Here is a 17,077-nt window from a genome sequence, read left to right as displayed (position 1 = left end):
GCTTTATCCTTGGAAATGATCCAAATCTTGTATGCAAACTTAAAAAGGCTCTCTATGGGTTTAAACAAGCTCCAAGGGCTTGGTACTATCGGTTGGACAAATACCTTCATCAACAAGGATTTTCAAAAGGATCAGCAAATAACAATCTATATATAAAAATTGAAAATAACAAATTGCTAATACTTGTTGTGTATGTAGATGATATTATCTTTGGGAGCAATGAAGAAGCTATGAGTCAAAGCTTTGCCTTGGTGATGCAAAAAGAATTCGAAATGTCATTACTTGGAGAATTGACATATTTTCTTGGATTGCAAATCCAACAAAATGAAGGCGGTATTTTCTTGTCTCAAACCAAGTACCTCAAGCAGATCTTGAAGAAGTATGGCATGGAAGATTCGAAACCAGTATGTACCCCCATGGTTACCGGATGCAGCCTTAGTGCAAATGATGAATCAACAGCAGTACATCAACCAACCTATAGATCCATGATTGTGAGTTTGCTTTATTTGATAGGTACTCGACCAGATATTATGCATGCAGTGGGAATAATTGGAAGGTTTCAGGAAAATCCAAAAGAAACTCATCTTCAGGCAGTAAAGAGAATCTTCAAGTACCTTCAAGGAACTCAAAACTATGGCTTATGGTATCCTAGAGATACAGATCTCACACTTCATGCTTACACAGATGCAGATTGGGCCGGAAGCGTGGATAACAGGAAGAGCACAAGTGGTGGTGCATTCTTTATGGGTTCCAGATTAGTATCCTGGTTCAGCAAGAAACAGAGTTCGATTGCTTTATCTACAGCAGAAGCAGAATATGTGGCTGTTGCATCTTGTTGCACACAACTCCTTTGGATGATGCAAACCTTGCATGATTTTCAAATCACTTGTACTCCACCTATCTCTATCTTATGTGATAATACAAGTGCAATAAGCATTTCAAAGAACCCAGTCATGCATTCAAAAACCAAGCACATACCGATCAAGTATCACTTTCTTTGGGAACAAGTGTTGGAACAAAAAGTCAAATTGGAGTATGTTCCTTCTAAGGAACAAGTTGCTGATATATTCACCAAACCACTGCCCAGGGAAACTTTTGAATATCTCAGACAGAAGCTGGGAGTCGTTGATGCTTCATCCTGCTGTTGAAGCTTGTCTGTTCCAAGAAAAGTTGGTGTACGCGAGTTGGATGAGGGGTATCCGCGTACATACGCCGATTTATTCAGGTGCAATCGCGTATGTGGAGTTCTGAAGAAAATCAACAAGGGTAAACTCTGGTTGGAGAGAGTCTGAGATGGGTCTGTCAGAGACCATCAAGCACAGATTCAGGGGGAGCAGATAATTTTCTAATAATACATTGTTGGCATTACCTTAGAAGCTTTTGGCCCTAGTACTCAGGTTGTTTTTGGCTCAGGTAGATCAGCTACAGAAAGAAGGTCAGAAGGTGAACATGATTGCTGATATGTACAGTGATTGTCAAATGCTGCTGATAGTAGTTATTGGTCATAAGTCTTGATATTTCATCTCTATGTCATGTATATTTGCTTATCAAGGTCATGTAACAGCCTATTTTGGTTTCCCCACTATGCCTGGGATGATTGTTGTGATCTGTTGTCATATGTAAATTTCTAATGTATCCCCACTTGGTTGGGTGATGGTTGTATGTATCGAGTCTTTTTGATAGGAAGGTCTTTTATGATGTATAAGCCATGGTTCTTCTTGAAGAACATCTTTTTGCAGATCTTGCCTACAGCGAGGGGGAGCATGTTCACCACAGCAGAGCAGAGATATCAGCATGTACTCAGGGGGAGCACAACCCTTTGCCCTTGATGACAAAGGGGGAGAATGACATTGAGGATCTTGGGGTTCCCATCAAGTCCAAAGGGGGAGATTGTTGTCATTTTGGCACAGATGTGGCGCTATGGTACAGGTGTTGTCCTTGATGGCAACTCACTTTGGTGACAGATCTCAGTTTAAGTGCTCAGAATGAAGGAAATCTTGTATACGCAGGTACACCTTGCCGAAGTCGCGTATACACGCGGTTTATACGTTCCTAAGTCGCGTATGCGTATACACGCACTTTTATACACATAAAAACGCGTACATGATGGGAAACTTATTTTTGGTCCGTGGTTGTTAGTCCTTGGAATTTGAACCTTAGGTTGTGGACCATGGTATCTCGGCAGAAGAGTTGAACCCAGGTTTTTGGCCTTTGGTATTGGATTATTATGGTTTTGGCCCGTGGTATTGTGCAAGGCCTATAACTATAAAAGAGGAAGGAGATCATGTGAAAAGGTATCCTCTGAATTATTGAATATCTGATATTGTGATAGATCTGGAATACGGGTGATTTGGGTTATGGTGCAGATCTAGATCTGAATGAAGGTGGAACCTGAACGCAAGAAGGATAAGGACTATCGATGGATCTAAATCTCAAGGCTTGAACATTGGTATCTCTGTATGATTTTGATCTGTTATATGTGGCGCACTCTTGATCTATAAATCTGGGCTATCTAATGTTTGAATGCTTGAAAGAATAAATTTTCCTCTATAGATCTGTACGCAGGTTCAGCGAATTGAAGCTGCGTATATACGCGTTTTCTGTGAATAAAAGACGCGTATACGCAGGTTGGGTGTGGTACAGAAGCGTATACTCGCAGGTTGATGAACAATGAAGTAGCGTATATGTCTTGATTCATGTTCTAGCTGCTTCTGTTTTATTGCTGCACTGTTCTGGGTTCAGAATTGGTGTTTGATTACAGTTACTGTGTTCTGGGTTTAGTGATCAAAGAAGTGCTTGGTTGTTTTCAGCTTATGATTGGTGAAAAGGAGTTTGGGTTATGCAGAAATTCTTGATGTATGATTGATGTTACTTGTGGATCCAGTCTGAAAATTAATGAAACGAGGTCCCTGAAAGCAAAGAGAAGGTTGCAGCCTTCTGCAGGTAAGAGCCTGCGTACTAGTATCTCAAGCTAGTACAAGAACTAAGGGGGTTGGAGCTCCCTTCCAGGGAAGCTGGAAAACGAGAGAGAGTTGTAGCTCTCTGCAGGTTGCAGCATGCGTACTGGTAAATTATGCTCCAGTACAAGACATTGTAAAGAAAAGTTTCTAATTAAAAAGAAGATAGAGACGAATTGCAGCAGGGGGTTTTCACCCACATTGGGTTTCCTCCTTATATCTTGTGTTCTTGTGTGTGACTGTCTTCTTCTTTGTTTCACTGTTTCTGGTACTGTTTATGTGCATCTGAATCACAGATTAATAGTTGACATCTGAAAGATAATTCAAATTATAAGTCTGATTTATATACGCGGTTTTCGTTATCTGTAGTTGCGTATATACGCAGGTTTTATTAACTGAAGTAGCGTATATTAGCTAGAATTTAAAAAGGACATATTTGGCTTGATAATACTGATTCACCCCCCCTCTCAGTATTATTTCCAACAGTTCGGCTTGGCTACCGAAAACTCTTATTTAAGTGAATTTCTCCTCTCCAAACCAACTCCCTACCGCTGTTAAATCAATCCCAGCTTGGTAGGATATCTTGGGAATGGGTTTATCAAAAATAGAATAATAAATAGGCACCATAAAGCCATTGCAGACTTGGTACAGATGGTGCTTGTACGAGGATTTCCATAGTTTTTGATGGTATATGTGGATAGCCGTGGGGTCTTGTGGCGTCCACCTCCAGCCGAGCACGGGAAATTCAGAATTGAAACACAATGTATCTAAAATATATGCACTGTAATAGAATGGATGAATTATCCTTTTAGAGATGGAAGTCTTATTCCTAAACTCAAGAACAACTTTGGCTAGTTTATCTGAGAGAATAGTGGCCCAATCCATTATTACACTGTTGCATGCAGCTTCCATTAAGGGGACCATTTCTATAATGAAATTAACAGAGTCATGCAATCCCCACAATCTACACATCATTATTCCAGCATAGCAATAAGGAGAAGCCAGGGAATCAACTGAGTACTTACCAGAAGACTCATGTTTGTGCTTTGCCGGATTTTGTCTCCAATCCCGGATGGGTTCGGATTCAACTTCGTTCTCGTTTGAAAATTTCTCTAGGAACGCCTTATTGTATATCTTTTCTGGCTCAGGCAAATGATACATTTGCCTCAGATCATCTGCTTGGAAAGACCCGAAAATTCTCCCATCTCTGGTGCTGAAGGTTCTATCCACGATTGGGATTTTTTCAGTTGCCCACCACACTACATCTGTGTATGGGAGAATTTTCTCCCTGGCTGCTATCCGGTGAAGGAAGGAGTCAGTTAAGTCCTTGAGAGTACCCTAAGATTTCCGAGTAGAATCTGCAGTAGCTTCTACTGTTGTTACTTTAGGTTCTTCGATTTCGATCAGGTTGTAGGTACTCTGCCAAGTAGTTTTGCTGAGACCAGAATATGTGGTATCCGAGATCAATCCTTTCTTTTTGTCAGTGACAACTTGTCCTGCAGCTGGCGCAGCGGAAGCGCCTGTGGTCTTCTTGGATTTCTTCCCCATTTTTCTTGAGCTTTCTCCTTGGGATGAACTCTGCACAGAGGCGAAAATAAAAGTAACACGGAGAATTGGCAATGAAAACTTCAAAGTGATGAGCTATAATGACTGATGCGTAATAAGGGATTAGCTTTTAAAATGGGTGCAGATACAATCCATGGGAGGATTTTAGGACTTACGATCACATTAAATGGTCGTTTAAAACCTGCCAATCTTAAATGCCCATTATATCATTAATCGACCGAATGATTCATTTAAGCGTGTTGTAGATGTTTTGGTGGTTAAGCGCCGGTGAATCATTGTTGGACGGATCAAGCCTTAAATATGAATAAATCGTGATATCCCTTTATTCCAACGGTTTTTTGAAATCTGCGCTTTATCAATCGGCGAGTGGGGCAAACTTAAGCCTTTTATATTGTCATCTTTTGAAAACCCCGATAGCCAATAGCGATATCGCATTGCATCGGAAGTATTGGCATCATATGAGATATGTATTGTATATCACCGATCGCCGATCACCGATATCGCATCGCATCGGGGCCAATGGCATGGGGGCGCTTTAAGGTGTGCATAGAGTATTGCCGATAGCCGATAGCGATATCGCATCGGTGGAGACCAATGTGCCACTTATTTTTGTACCTTTTTTCATTGCGATATGCGATCTTTCGATCGCTTTATCGCAATGATAAAGATTGATTTATTTGATAAAAAATGGGATTTTCCGAAAAGGGTTTTATAATGTTTTTATTTGGTTTTCGGACCTTTTTTAAATAATGCAATATTGATACCAATTAACTCTAAAGGGACCCATTTTATATTATAATTTTTGTGAATAAAATGATAAGAAATGGGGGGTTGTTGTAGAGCACAACACCTCCCTATAAGCTTTTGGCCTATTTCGTGTAGTTAAACAAGGCATCCTATAGTAGAACTAGGACATCTTGTAGTACTATAGGAAACCTTGTAGTAGCCCATTTTAAGCCTCAATTGAGAAGAAATGGACATCTAAGCTTAGGTTAGGCCTCCACTTGGTTTCCATACTCTCGACACCATTCCAGACATGTTTCCCCATACCTTTCTCCCCCGCCAAAGAAAACATTGGTTAAATTAACATTTGCATTCATAAAACTGAAAATCAAAAAGGATTTTTCTGTAATTTCTAGTTATCACATGCATGCAACAATCATAGTAGTACTTAGCTAGAATTCCATGCTCCTTTAGTCCAGATAACTAGATGTTTTATGCAAGGTTAAGCTAGGTCTCTTTTGCAAGAAATATGTGTAGATTCTTAGCTAGATTATTTCATGTCACTCTATAGCACCTTCTAATTCAGCACTTCCATTTCCTAGAGTAGGAAACCTTCCCTTTCTGCATTAAGAGGGTTTTTCCCCTTTCCATTTGCTGGTCAGAATCCTTCTAGTCAATAGAAGATTGGTTTGAAAAACCCTAGTGTTCCAGCCCCAGTTGAAAAGTGACAAGAGTAGATAATTGCATCTACTGTGTATACAATGCTGTCACCTCCAAGTTTGTACGAACCTCAAGTTGATGAAGTAAAGTTGGTAGCCCTAGGAGTTACAACATTTATGCTACAATATCGGTGCTCATCAACTCCCTTTTAATTAGGGAGGTATTCATAATTGTAAAACTAGTACAACATCATTCTCAAACTAAAGAGTTCTCATTATAAGAAGAGTCAGATTGATAAGCCATACTGTAAGCATAATCATTATGACCAACATTTTCCTTAAGGCCTAACAAGACGATCAACTTCATTCAAGAGAATTATATTGTAAGGCTTTACATGCGATATTGCACTAAGTATACAAGGCACATACCCCATGTGAATGTTCACAAGGTATGTCCTTTTAGGACTATCCTTATCTTGGATTTTCATTTCTGAATCCTCTTCGATGGCTCTTAACTTGGATACCTGTCACATTTTCAAAGAGTCTTAGTTCCTTTCCTTTATTGGATTCTTTATCCTCAAGGAAACTTATTCAATCCTCCACCATTCTCTCTTTATGACTTTCACTTAAACTTATGGATGTTATTGTTGGTCAAGTGTATGACACATGAAGAAGAGAATGCACATGTGATGGCTAAAATCACTCCCTCTCATCCAAAGAGGATATCCCTATTCCCTTTTTATTGGGGAATATATCCTTTTTCCTATTCAAGGAAACTCTTTTAGTCCTTCTCAAATCCAGAGCATATTCTAGTCTTCCTTTCAATTTTTCTAAAGTCAAAATGATAGTCCTTATATCTTATCTTTATAAGAGTATCAACTACTTGTTCTTAATAACTACATGGATCCTTTGTTTATTCACATATATTATATCAAGATTTGTTCCTTCTGAGGTGTCATGGATCCATCTTCACTCTTCAATCTTGTGATAGGATCCAGGTCATCTCTCTTGCTCACGACCTTCATCTTGTCATCATATATGAAGGAATTACATTGAGCCTTTCCAAAGTTCAAGTTGATCGTAGCTTCTGCATGAAAGTGATCTACATTATTGACCTCCAAGTTATCTTCTCGCACTGCTACCTTTCAATCCTAAGATAAATATATCTTGACTTTCTAATTTGTAAGAATCCTATTTTGATCTTGCCTCAACATTCTTCTTATATTCCTATAATATTTTTCTCGGTAGAAAAATAATATGATATCCAGATAACCAACAACAACTAAAAGGTAGACTTACCTCCTCATGATTACCTTCTCATCCATGCATCAACATCTTTATGATCCATATCCACACTAATATTCCTTCATGCATTAAAGTGTCCAAGGATCGAACTTGATTACCAAATTAGACCTTTTCTTCCAAATATTATAGTATATTTTAATAATTATTCTTAGATAATCTAAATAAAATATTAATTCTTTATTCATCCTGGAGTAAGTCAACTTCTTATTTCAAGCATCATATAATTGTAATACCCTCCTCCCACATTTACCCAAGATAATAGATCCACTAGGGTAAACATGTTAGAAAGACTTAATATGATGTGATTCAACTCCCCTTGTGTAGTTAAGGAAGTGGAACCAACAAAACAAAACCAATCTAGCATTTCTCAGAAGCTACATAACCTTCAAGAGACAACCAACCCTTCTAGGTGCCCAACCCTTGAGACAACTTGTCATTTTTCTGAGCTAGACCCCCAATCACTCCCATGAAAATTCATGCATGTTACTAAGACCCTCCTGTCACTCCCACAACAAGGTGTGCATGTAATTATGGCCTTTTCCAGGAAATGATGAGCCAACGACCCTGGATTTTATGCCACTTTTTCAAGGCGAGGTCTAAGGGCTCTGCCCAAAAATTCATGAAACTTCCATAAATGATAGATAATAATGAATTTAAGCTAATAATGCAAACATTGGTACAATGAAATGAAATGACCCCTACTAGCAATGACAAGAATTTCATCAAACATATCACAAACATGTAATCTACAACTCATAACCACAAATCTGAGCATATGGGTCTCATACTTATTTGAGAATCGTTAAGAAGGATTGATGCCTTATCACCATGGTTGCATTATCATCTATTAGGTCATATATTTATTCACATTTCTTGTACCAATCAAATCAGAATGACAGACATAACCAAAGTTTTTCATGAACCATTCTTATAACCAGTATATAACCAACATAATAACAAGAGTAGAACAACCATAAAAACCACATATTAAAAATTACATTTACACATGAAATACCAAAGGAAAAGGTGTTTTTATTAATGTATGTATAAGCCAACCAATTCAGGGACTTCCATGACCCACCTGAGCATAGATTGGGTTGAACCAAATGTTTCTTTTAGTCAATCACCCCCATTCCATATTCCAAGCTCGAATGTTGGACTCACAACAAAATCAGTCAAAGATTCCTCAAGCTTTACCATATATCCACAAAAAGATTCATAGGCCCGAAACCCTCATCATACAACAATTCTTTACCGCAATCCCATCGGATCAATAGGCTTTAAACAACCATCGATGCATCTAGATCTCTCCACCTAAACCATGAGGAATTTTTCTATCTCCACCTCTCTGCTTTATAGTGTATCCTACCATTACTGATCAAGGGATTCCTAGGCCTATTAGCTCTCCACCCTCTCGGCTTTACCATGTATCCCTCCATTACCAGTCAAGGGATTCCTATACCCAATCAAGGGTATTCACAACCATACTTTACCGTATATCCCATAGAGGGATTCCTCGACCTTGTGATTAATCGTGATACCACCCCAATTAGCTTGGAATCCATCTAGAAATCTAGATCAACCAAAACAAGAGAGTCTGATCACACCATGGCTATTCGGAACTGGCAAGGCAAGGTTGAAAACCACTGTCACACCTAGAAATACCATGATAGAAACATAACTAAAAACACACATGCATGTCAAAACTAGAAAGGAAATCATACATGTAACTTGATACCTAAAAGTAATCTCATTGTAGTTGCTTGAATCTAACTCTTCCTTACTTGATCTTCATTTCCTATTGCTTTCATTTCATTCCTTTTCCTTCTTTCCTCTAATGCTACAGTGCTCCAAGATTACTCTACATGTCCAAGAGTATGAGAGAGTAGAGAGAATAGGGAGAGCTCCAAAATGGAACGGACAAAATTTTGTGAATTGATCCTCAACAGCCTTTTTATTAATGAGGCCTCTATTTTATTCATTTTCCATTATTTTCCTTCATTTTCCTCCTCATGCGAAACATGTGACCTTTCACATTTATTTTATGCTAATTTCCATTATTTTGATAAAGAAAATGCCTATTAATGCCACTTTGCCTTTCCAGAGCCTTTTCCATTGCCTTTTCCAATTTCCTTAGCCATAATAAACCAAATGAACACCACACTAGGATTTTTTTTCCCAACATTCAACTTATAATATGTGTCCCATGGCCTTGGTTATTATTTTTACTTTATTAACTTTATTACATGGAATTTTGACCAGGGTTATTATAGAACCCTCCCCCTTGGGGAAACATCGTCCTCGATCTTCCATGACACCTACAACCAGCAAGACTGATATAAAGCAAAACATACTTCCCATGGATCCTTATAACTTAGCTCGATGTAGTATTTACAATGATCAACCTGTTGAAAGAAAATCAACATGAAAACATAGAAACATGACATCCATACCACTTATTGGAGCTTTATAATACAAATCATGGACATATTTACATCCATATAAATATATACATTTACAAAAACATCACACCAGAACATATGCAAAAAACTTTCACTTAATTTGAAAATAGAGAAGGATACATAGCCCACATCTAATATGCCATCTTCCATGTAAATTAATCGAACCCAAAGTGCTTCCACTTCAATTTATATTGCTTGATCGCTTAGTTCTGGAGCATGAGCATCTTTCTCTGCAAAATACAATGAGGTTTCAGCTAGAATTATCCTTGTTGCTCCACCTACAATTCAGATTAGTCAATCACATGATCAACATCTTTGACATATTTCTTGAGCAATGACAAATGGAAGATGTCATGGACTTTGATTGTTAGAGGAATTGCAAGTTAATAGCCTACTCGTCCAATCTTTTCAAGAATCTTGAACGTTCCACAAAATCAAGTTGCCAACTTGGTACATGATCCAATCCTCAAGGAGATCTTCTTGGGCTTGATGTGAAAGTACACTTGCTTTTTTTTTGTGTTGCCTTCATTTTCTTCTTGATTACCTATATTTAACATTGCATCTCTACCAACATTTATGGTCCTATCAACACCTTGTGTACTAGATCACTCCAACTCATGGGAGTATTACAAATCTTCCCATACAATGCCTCGAATGGACTCATCCTCAGTGACTCTTGATACCCATTTTTATAATCAAAATAAACAATGGAAGGTACTCCTCCCATCTCCTTTTCTGATGCATCACATACATCCTCAACATGTCCTCCAAGATCCTATTGACCCTCTCTATTTGTCCATTTGTCTGTGGATGATAAGTTGTGCTGAAGGGAAACTCTACACCCTAACCTTCAAATAAATCCTTCTAGAATCTATAAGTGAACTTAGCATCCCTATTTGACATAATATTCCTTGGAACACCATGCATCCTCACTACATTTTGAATGAAGATGTGGCCACATCATTAGTTGAATAGGTAGATTTCATTAGAATCAAGTGTGTTACCTTTTTCAACTTGTCCAGCACAACCATGATGGAATCATGCTGTCTAGTTTTCCTTGAAAAAACATTGATGAAATCCATGGAATTGACCTACCATTTCCACTGTGGAATCAGAATGGGATGTAGTAATCCAATTGGGTGCTTATATTATGCTCTTACTTGTTGAAATCTAAGCATCGCCACAAACTCTGTCACTTCCTTCTTCATATTTGGTTAATAATAACACTTCTTCACCGCTTTCAATGTCTTCTGGTATCCTAGATGCCTTGAATATAGTTTTGCATGGAATTATCTCGAGATATTCTTCATGAGATCAATGTCATTCGGCACATAGATCTCGTCCCTAAATATGACCAAACCATCCGCTATGAGACGATAGTCAACATCATGATCACCTATATCCTGATGTAACCTATGCCTAAGTTCCATGTACCTATCATCCTATTGTCCTACATGTAATATATGATCTTTTAATTATGTGCCATAAGAAATCATAATCATTATATGATTCTGCTGCACTATCCTGCTAAGAGCATCTACAACCCTATTTGCTTTACCCAGAATCTACCTGATCTCGAAATCAAACTCACTGATCATGGAAAACCATATAAATTACTTGGAATTCAAATTTGGTTGGTCAAACAAGTGTCTCAATCTATTGTGATCAATCATAAGTAAAAACCTCCTGCCAAGAAGATAGAGCCTCCACATCTTCAAAGCATGGATGATCATTGCCAACTCGAGATCATGTGTCGGATAATTTTAGTTGTTCTCATTTAGCTTTCGTGACACAAAACACACCAACTATTCTTCCTACATTAAGGCTCCACCACATCCTCTCTTGCATACATTTGTACAGACTGCAAACTCCTTGACTAAATCTGCAATTTTTAAGATTGGAGCATTTGTAAACAACTGCTTCAATTGCTCAAAACTTGTCACACATTTCTGGGTCAATTAAAATTTCTTACCTTACCTTTTTAGTGATGTAATAAGATACACAATTTGAGATAAGTTCCTGTTGAACCTCTTATAATAACCTTCTAGCCCCACAAATGATCTTACCTCATCCAAATTTCTAGGAACTGCACACTCCATGATAACTCTTATCTTCTCTCAGTACACTACTATGCCTTCCTTAGAAACAACATGTCATGAGTAATGTACCTCTATCTAAAATAAACTTCATTTTCTAATCTTGGCATATCACTAATGCTCCCTTAGCAATATGAACACTACCACTAATTTTTCATCTTGTTCTTCCTCATTCTTAGAATATTTCAATATATCATCAATCAATACAATGACAAACTTGTCTAGATAAGGACACAACACACTATTAATCAAGAACATGAAAGTATCTCGAGCATTAGTCAAACCAAATGGAACTATGGCAAACTCATAATCTCCATACCTATTTTGGAAAGCAGTCTTGTAAATATCATCTTATTTGATGTGTAGTAGATGGTATCTTGATCTCAATTCAATCTTAGAGAACATTGTTTCTCCCTTCAACTGGTTGAACAAGTCATCAATCCTCGGAAACAGATACCTTTTCTTCATGGTAACCTTGTTCAAATTCTTGTAGTCAATGCATAACATGAGAGTACCATCCTTCTTATTCACAAAAAACTTTGTTGCACCCTAAGGTCATACACTCGGCCTAATGTATCCCTTGTAAATCATTTACTTCAACTGCAACTTTAGCTCTACTAACTCTAGTGTGCTCGTCATCTATGGTGCCTTTGATGTTGGTGTTGCCCAATATACAAATCCACTTCTCTATGAGAAGGTATCTATATAATGTCTTCTAGAAACGCATCCTAAAATTGCTACAAGATCGAGTACCTCTTCATAACTTCTGCATCCTCAATATCCTTAATTCTATCACTAAAAATATGCACTAAAAATAATGCACACCCTTTTCTGCAACTGTGATTTACCTCCATAACTTTCACCATTCTAACTAATGTAGCTTTCTTCTTACCCTTCAATAATCTTTCTTCCCCATTATCATCCAAGCACTCAATAGATTTTTCATAACAGTCCACCTTATTTATGTGAAGATACAACCAGTCCATACCTAGAAGCATACTATATGATCCCAATGGAAGTACATTCAAATGTGATGAGGTCGGCATACCATTCAACTAGAATGCACAACCTCCTACCCAATGATGAAATCTCTTCTTTGTACCTATAGCCAATTGCACTAACCAACATTATGCATGCACTTCTTCATTAAAACCATACTTATCCACCAAGTCAAAACTTACATAATATTAACTAGATCCAAGGTCGTTCAAAATGAAAATAACCTTTTCAAAAAACTTAACATACATCACGATAACAGATTCTTGGTGATATTCTTGCCTGTTATCTAGTACTATATAAATATGTGGAATGCTCGTCCCAACATCCACAACTGTCTATGCATCCTATGCACTATAAATATAAGGCCTACCAACCTAATTTTATGGGAAATACCTCTGGATATTCTCCTTGCCACATATCCAACACTGCAACTATCCCTTACCATCACCTTTATTTTGTTGCACTATGACCCATTAAACTTCTTGTAAGGTGCAACATTTTCTTTCTCTCCTAAATTTTAAGGTCTTGTTCACTTTAGCTACCATTTACCTTTAGCTTTGTCTTTCCCTTTACAACGTTGTTGAGACTCTATCTTGCACTTTGATTGATCATAACAATGCTTCAACTTACCAATGACTTCTTCAAGTGACTAAGGATCATCATATTCAATCCAATCTCTAAATGCTAAGGAGAATCGAATGACAAATCTTTGAAATTTGGCTTTCTCATCTGTAAGATACAGGTCATATCTCAACAACCCCAGGAACTTTGTCATATACTCCTCATTCGTGATTGAATCGATATTTAGCTCATAGAATTTCTTGTCTTTGCTATCATAGTACATCTCTGATAAATATTTCTCCCTAAAAAGTCTCTTGAATTCATGCCAACTCAACTCCTTTGTCCTGATTTTTCTAACCCGCTTCACATCTTCTGACGAGATGTCTTATTTCCCTCTGAGGACGAATATAGCTATCCTAGCCTTCATGTGCTTCATGTAATCATGCAGCTCAAAGAACTCCTTCATCCCAAGTATCCATGCCTTTGCATCCTTCGACTTCTTCAAATCCTCGTTAAAGATAGGTTGCTTGGATTTCTTTAACTCATTTGGAAAATATCCCCTATCACTCCTCCTGTAAGGATGATAATGATGATGACCATGTTACCTGTTAGAACCATAACTAGAATAGAACCTATGTCCATCATCTCTCCTATCCAGCATATCCAAGAACCTGCCATATCTAATCATGTCATCCCTATCTGACCTATGCCCACCATGAGATCTACTTCCATATTCCCCATTAGTCCTATCCTCCTGCCCATGGTTGATCCTAAGTGGTCCCTATCTCTGCATGTCCGACAAACGCTGAAGGATTACTGCATTAACTTCTGCTTGTTTCTCTTGTTCCTGAATGATTTTATCATTATCTACTTTGCAACTTATTATTTCTACCTTCAAACTTCTTAATGTGTATACTAAGTCATAAGAGTTCCCATCACCATGTTTCTCATATAATCCATAGGGAGAGTCTTGTGGACTATAGTCTACCATATTACTAGTCATCTTTCATCTTCTTCCTACAAGTATACCATGTCATCTTAAACCAAAACATAGCATAATCAATATACCTTAGTATAGTTCAGGAAAGGATATATAGTATGCAAGCTCAACCAAATTAGCGCAATGCATGTATAAACATAATCATATTATTACATAAACATCATTTCACCCAGTATCAAGTTATCGTGCATGACCATACCAACCACAAATGATGACCTCATTCACAATAAGTATAACCATGTCAATGTATGCATAATGACGTATAGACACTGACATGCATAACAATTGCATAACTAACATAAACTTATTACGACCATATCAAACAACAACACCATCAAATTTCACATGGAGAAAAAACTCCAAGAATGATCACCACCATGCATATACAACAAGCACATATACCACAATCATAATGAACACATATGCAACTGACTTGTGTGCATGACCAACACATTCCACCCATCTATTCCAAGGGCTTAACCATGGTTTGATACCACTATGTGGTATCGTATATCACCCAAAGAGAATGCAACCATACTTTGATACCACTTTGTAACACCCTCCTCCCACAGTTACCCAAGCTAACCGATCCATTGGTGTAAACATGTGATGAAGAGTCACTATGATGTGATTCAACTCCTCTTTGTAACATCCTCTTCCCAAATCTACCCAAGCTAACTGATCCACTTGGATTAACATGTGACAAATAGTTACTATGATGTGATCCAACTCCCCATTTACAGTTAAGGAAGTGGAACTGATAAAACAAAACCAATTACATTTTTGAGGAGCTACAAAACCTTCAAGAGACACCAAGCCTACCAGGTGCCCAACCCGTAAGACAACTTGTCATTTTGTTGAATTAAACTCCCATGCACTCCCATGAAAATTTATGCATGCAATTGAGACGCTCCAGTAACTCCCACAACGAGGCATGCATGCCACTATGGCATCTTTTAGGAAGTTCGGAGACAGTGACCCCAACTTTTGTGCCACTTTTTTAGGGGTAGGTCTTAGGCCACTTCCCAAAACTTCACGAAGCTTCCAAAAATGATAGATAACAATGAACTAAAGATGCTAATGAAAAAAATGGTACAAGGACTTGACCTGACCCCTCCTATCCATGACAAAATTTCGTCAAACATATCACAAACATGTAATATATAGGTCATAACCACAAATATGAGCATAGGGGTCTCATACCTATTCGAGAATCATCAAGAAAAATTGATGCCTTGTCACAATAGTTGAAATATCATCTATTAGGTGATATATTCATTCACATTTATTGTACTAATCATATCACGATGATATCCATAACCAAATTTTGTCATGAACCATGCTTATAACCAACATATAACCAAAAAAATAACCATGCCTATAGCTTTAAAAACAACATATTAAATAATTACATTTACACATGAAATATCAACAGAATAGGACTTCTTATTAATGTATGCATAATTCAACCAAGTCAGGGACTTCTATGAACCGCCCGACCATAGATTTGGTTGAACCAAATATTTCTTTCAACCAATTGCCCTCGTGCCATATTCCAAGCATGAATGTGGGAAACACAACAGAATTAATGAAGGCTTCCTTGGGCTTTATTGTATATCCACCAAGGGATTCCTATGCCTAAAACCATCATCAATATAACAAGGCCTTACGAAAATCCCACCAGATCACTAGGCCTTAAACAAGCATGGATGCCTCTAGATCTCTCCACGTAAATTGTAAAGAATTTATCTGTCTCGACCTCTCGGATTTATGTGTATTCCACCATTACTGGACAAGGGATTCCTAGGCCTATGAGGTCTCCAAACTCTAGGATTTACTATGTATCATGCCATTACCATTCAAGGGATTACTAGGCCCAATAAAGGGTATTCACGACCAGGCTTTACCTTATATCCCAACAAGTGCCTTGTGATTAATCCTGAGACCACCCCACTCAACTTTGAGTCCATTTGGAAATCCAACTCAACCAAAAGAAGAGATCCCCATCACACCATGGATATCCAAAAATAGAAAGGCAAGGTTGAAAACCGCTATCACACCTGGCAAGATCCATGCAAATCATAGGAAGAGAACCAAAAACACACATGCATTCACCATGCATTCCAAAACTAGTAAGGAAATCATACATGCAACTCGATACCTGTAACTAATACCGCTATAACCAATTGAATCTATCTCTTCCTTGCTTGATCCTTGCTTCCTCTTGCTTTCTTTACCTTCCTTTTCATTCTTTCCTCCAATGCTAGATTGCTCCAAGAATACTCTAAGTGTCCAAGAGTATGAGAAACTTGAGATAATAGAGAGAGCTCAACACTAAACTGAAAAAAGATTGTTAATTGATCCTCAAAAGCCATTTTATTAATGAGGCCTCTATTTTCTTCATTTTCCATTATTATCCTTCATTTTCCTCCTCACATGCAGCCTATGACCTTTCAACTTCCTTTTTTCCTAATTTCCATTATTTTCATAAATAAAATGCCAATTAATGCCACTTTTTCTTTCCAAATCCTTTTCCCATAATAAACCAAATGAGCATCCACACTAGGATGTTTTTCCCAACATTCAGCTTGGAATATGTCTCCCATGACCTTGCTTATTATTTTTCCTTTATTAACTTTATTATATGGAATTTTGACCAAGGTTGTTACAATAACCATATACTAAGCATATCTTATCACCAACTTTCTTTTACATGATTATGTACACATGAATGATATCGAAATTTTAG

The sequence above is a fragment of the Pinus tabuliformis genome, chromosome 1_2 (assembly GCF_031772625.1).
Source record: "Pinus tabuliformis cultivar Carrire ecotype Pingquan chromosome 1_2, CPIR1, whole genome shotgun sequence".
Taxonomy (NCBI): domain Eukaryota; kingdom Viridiplantae; phylum Streptophyta; class Pinopsida; order Pinales; family Pinaceae; genus Pinus; species Pinus tabuliformis.
Note: the sequence above shows the minus strand (reverse complement) of the source record.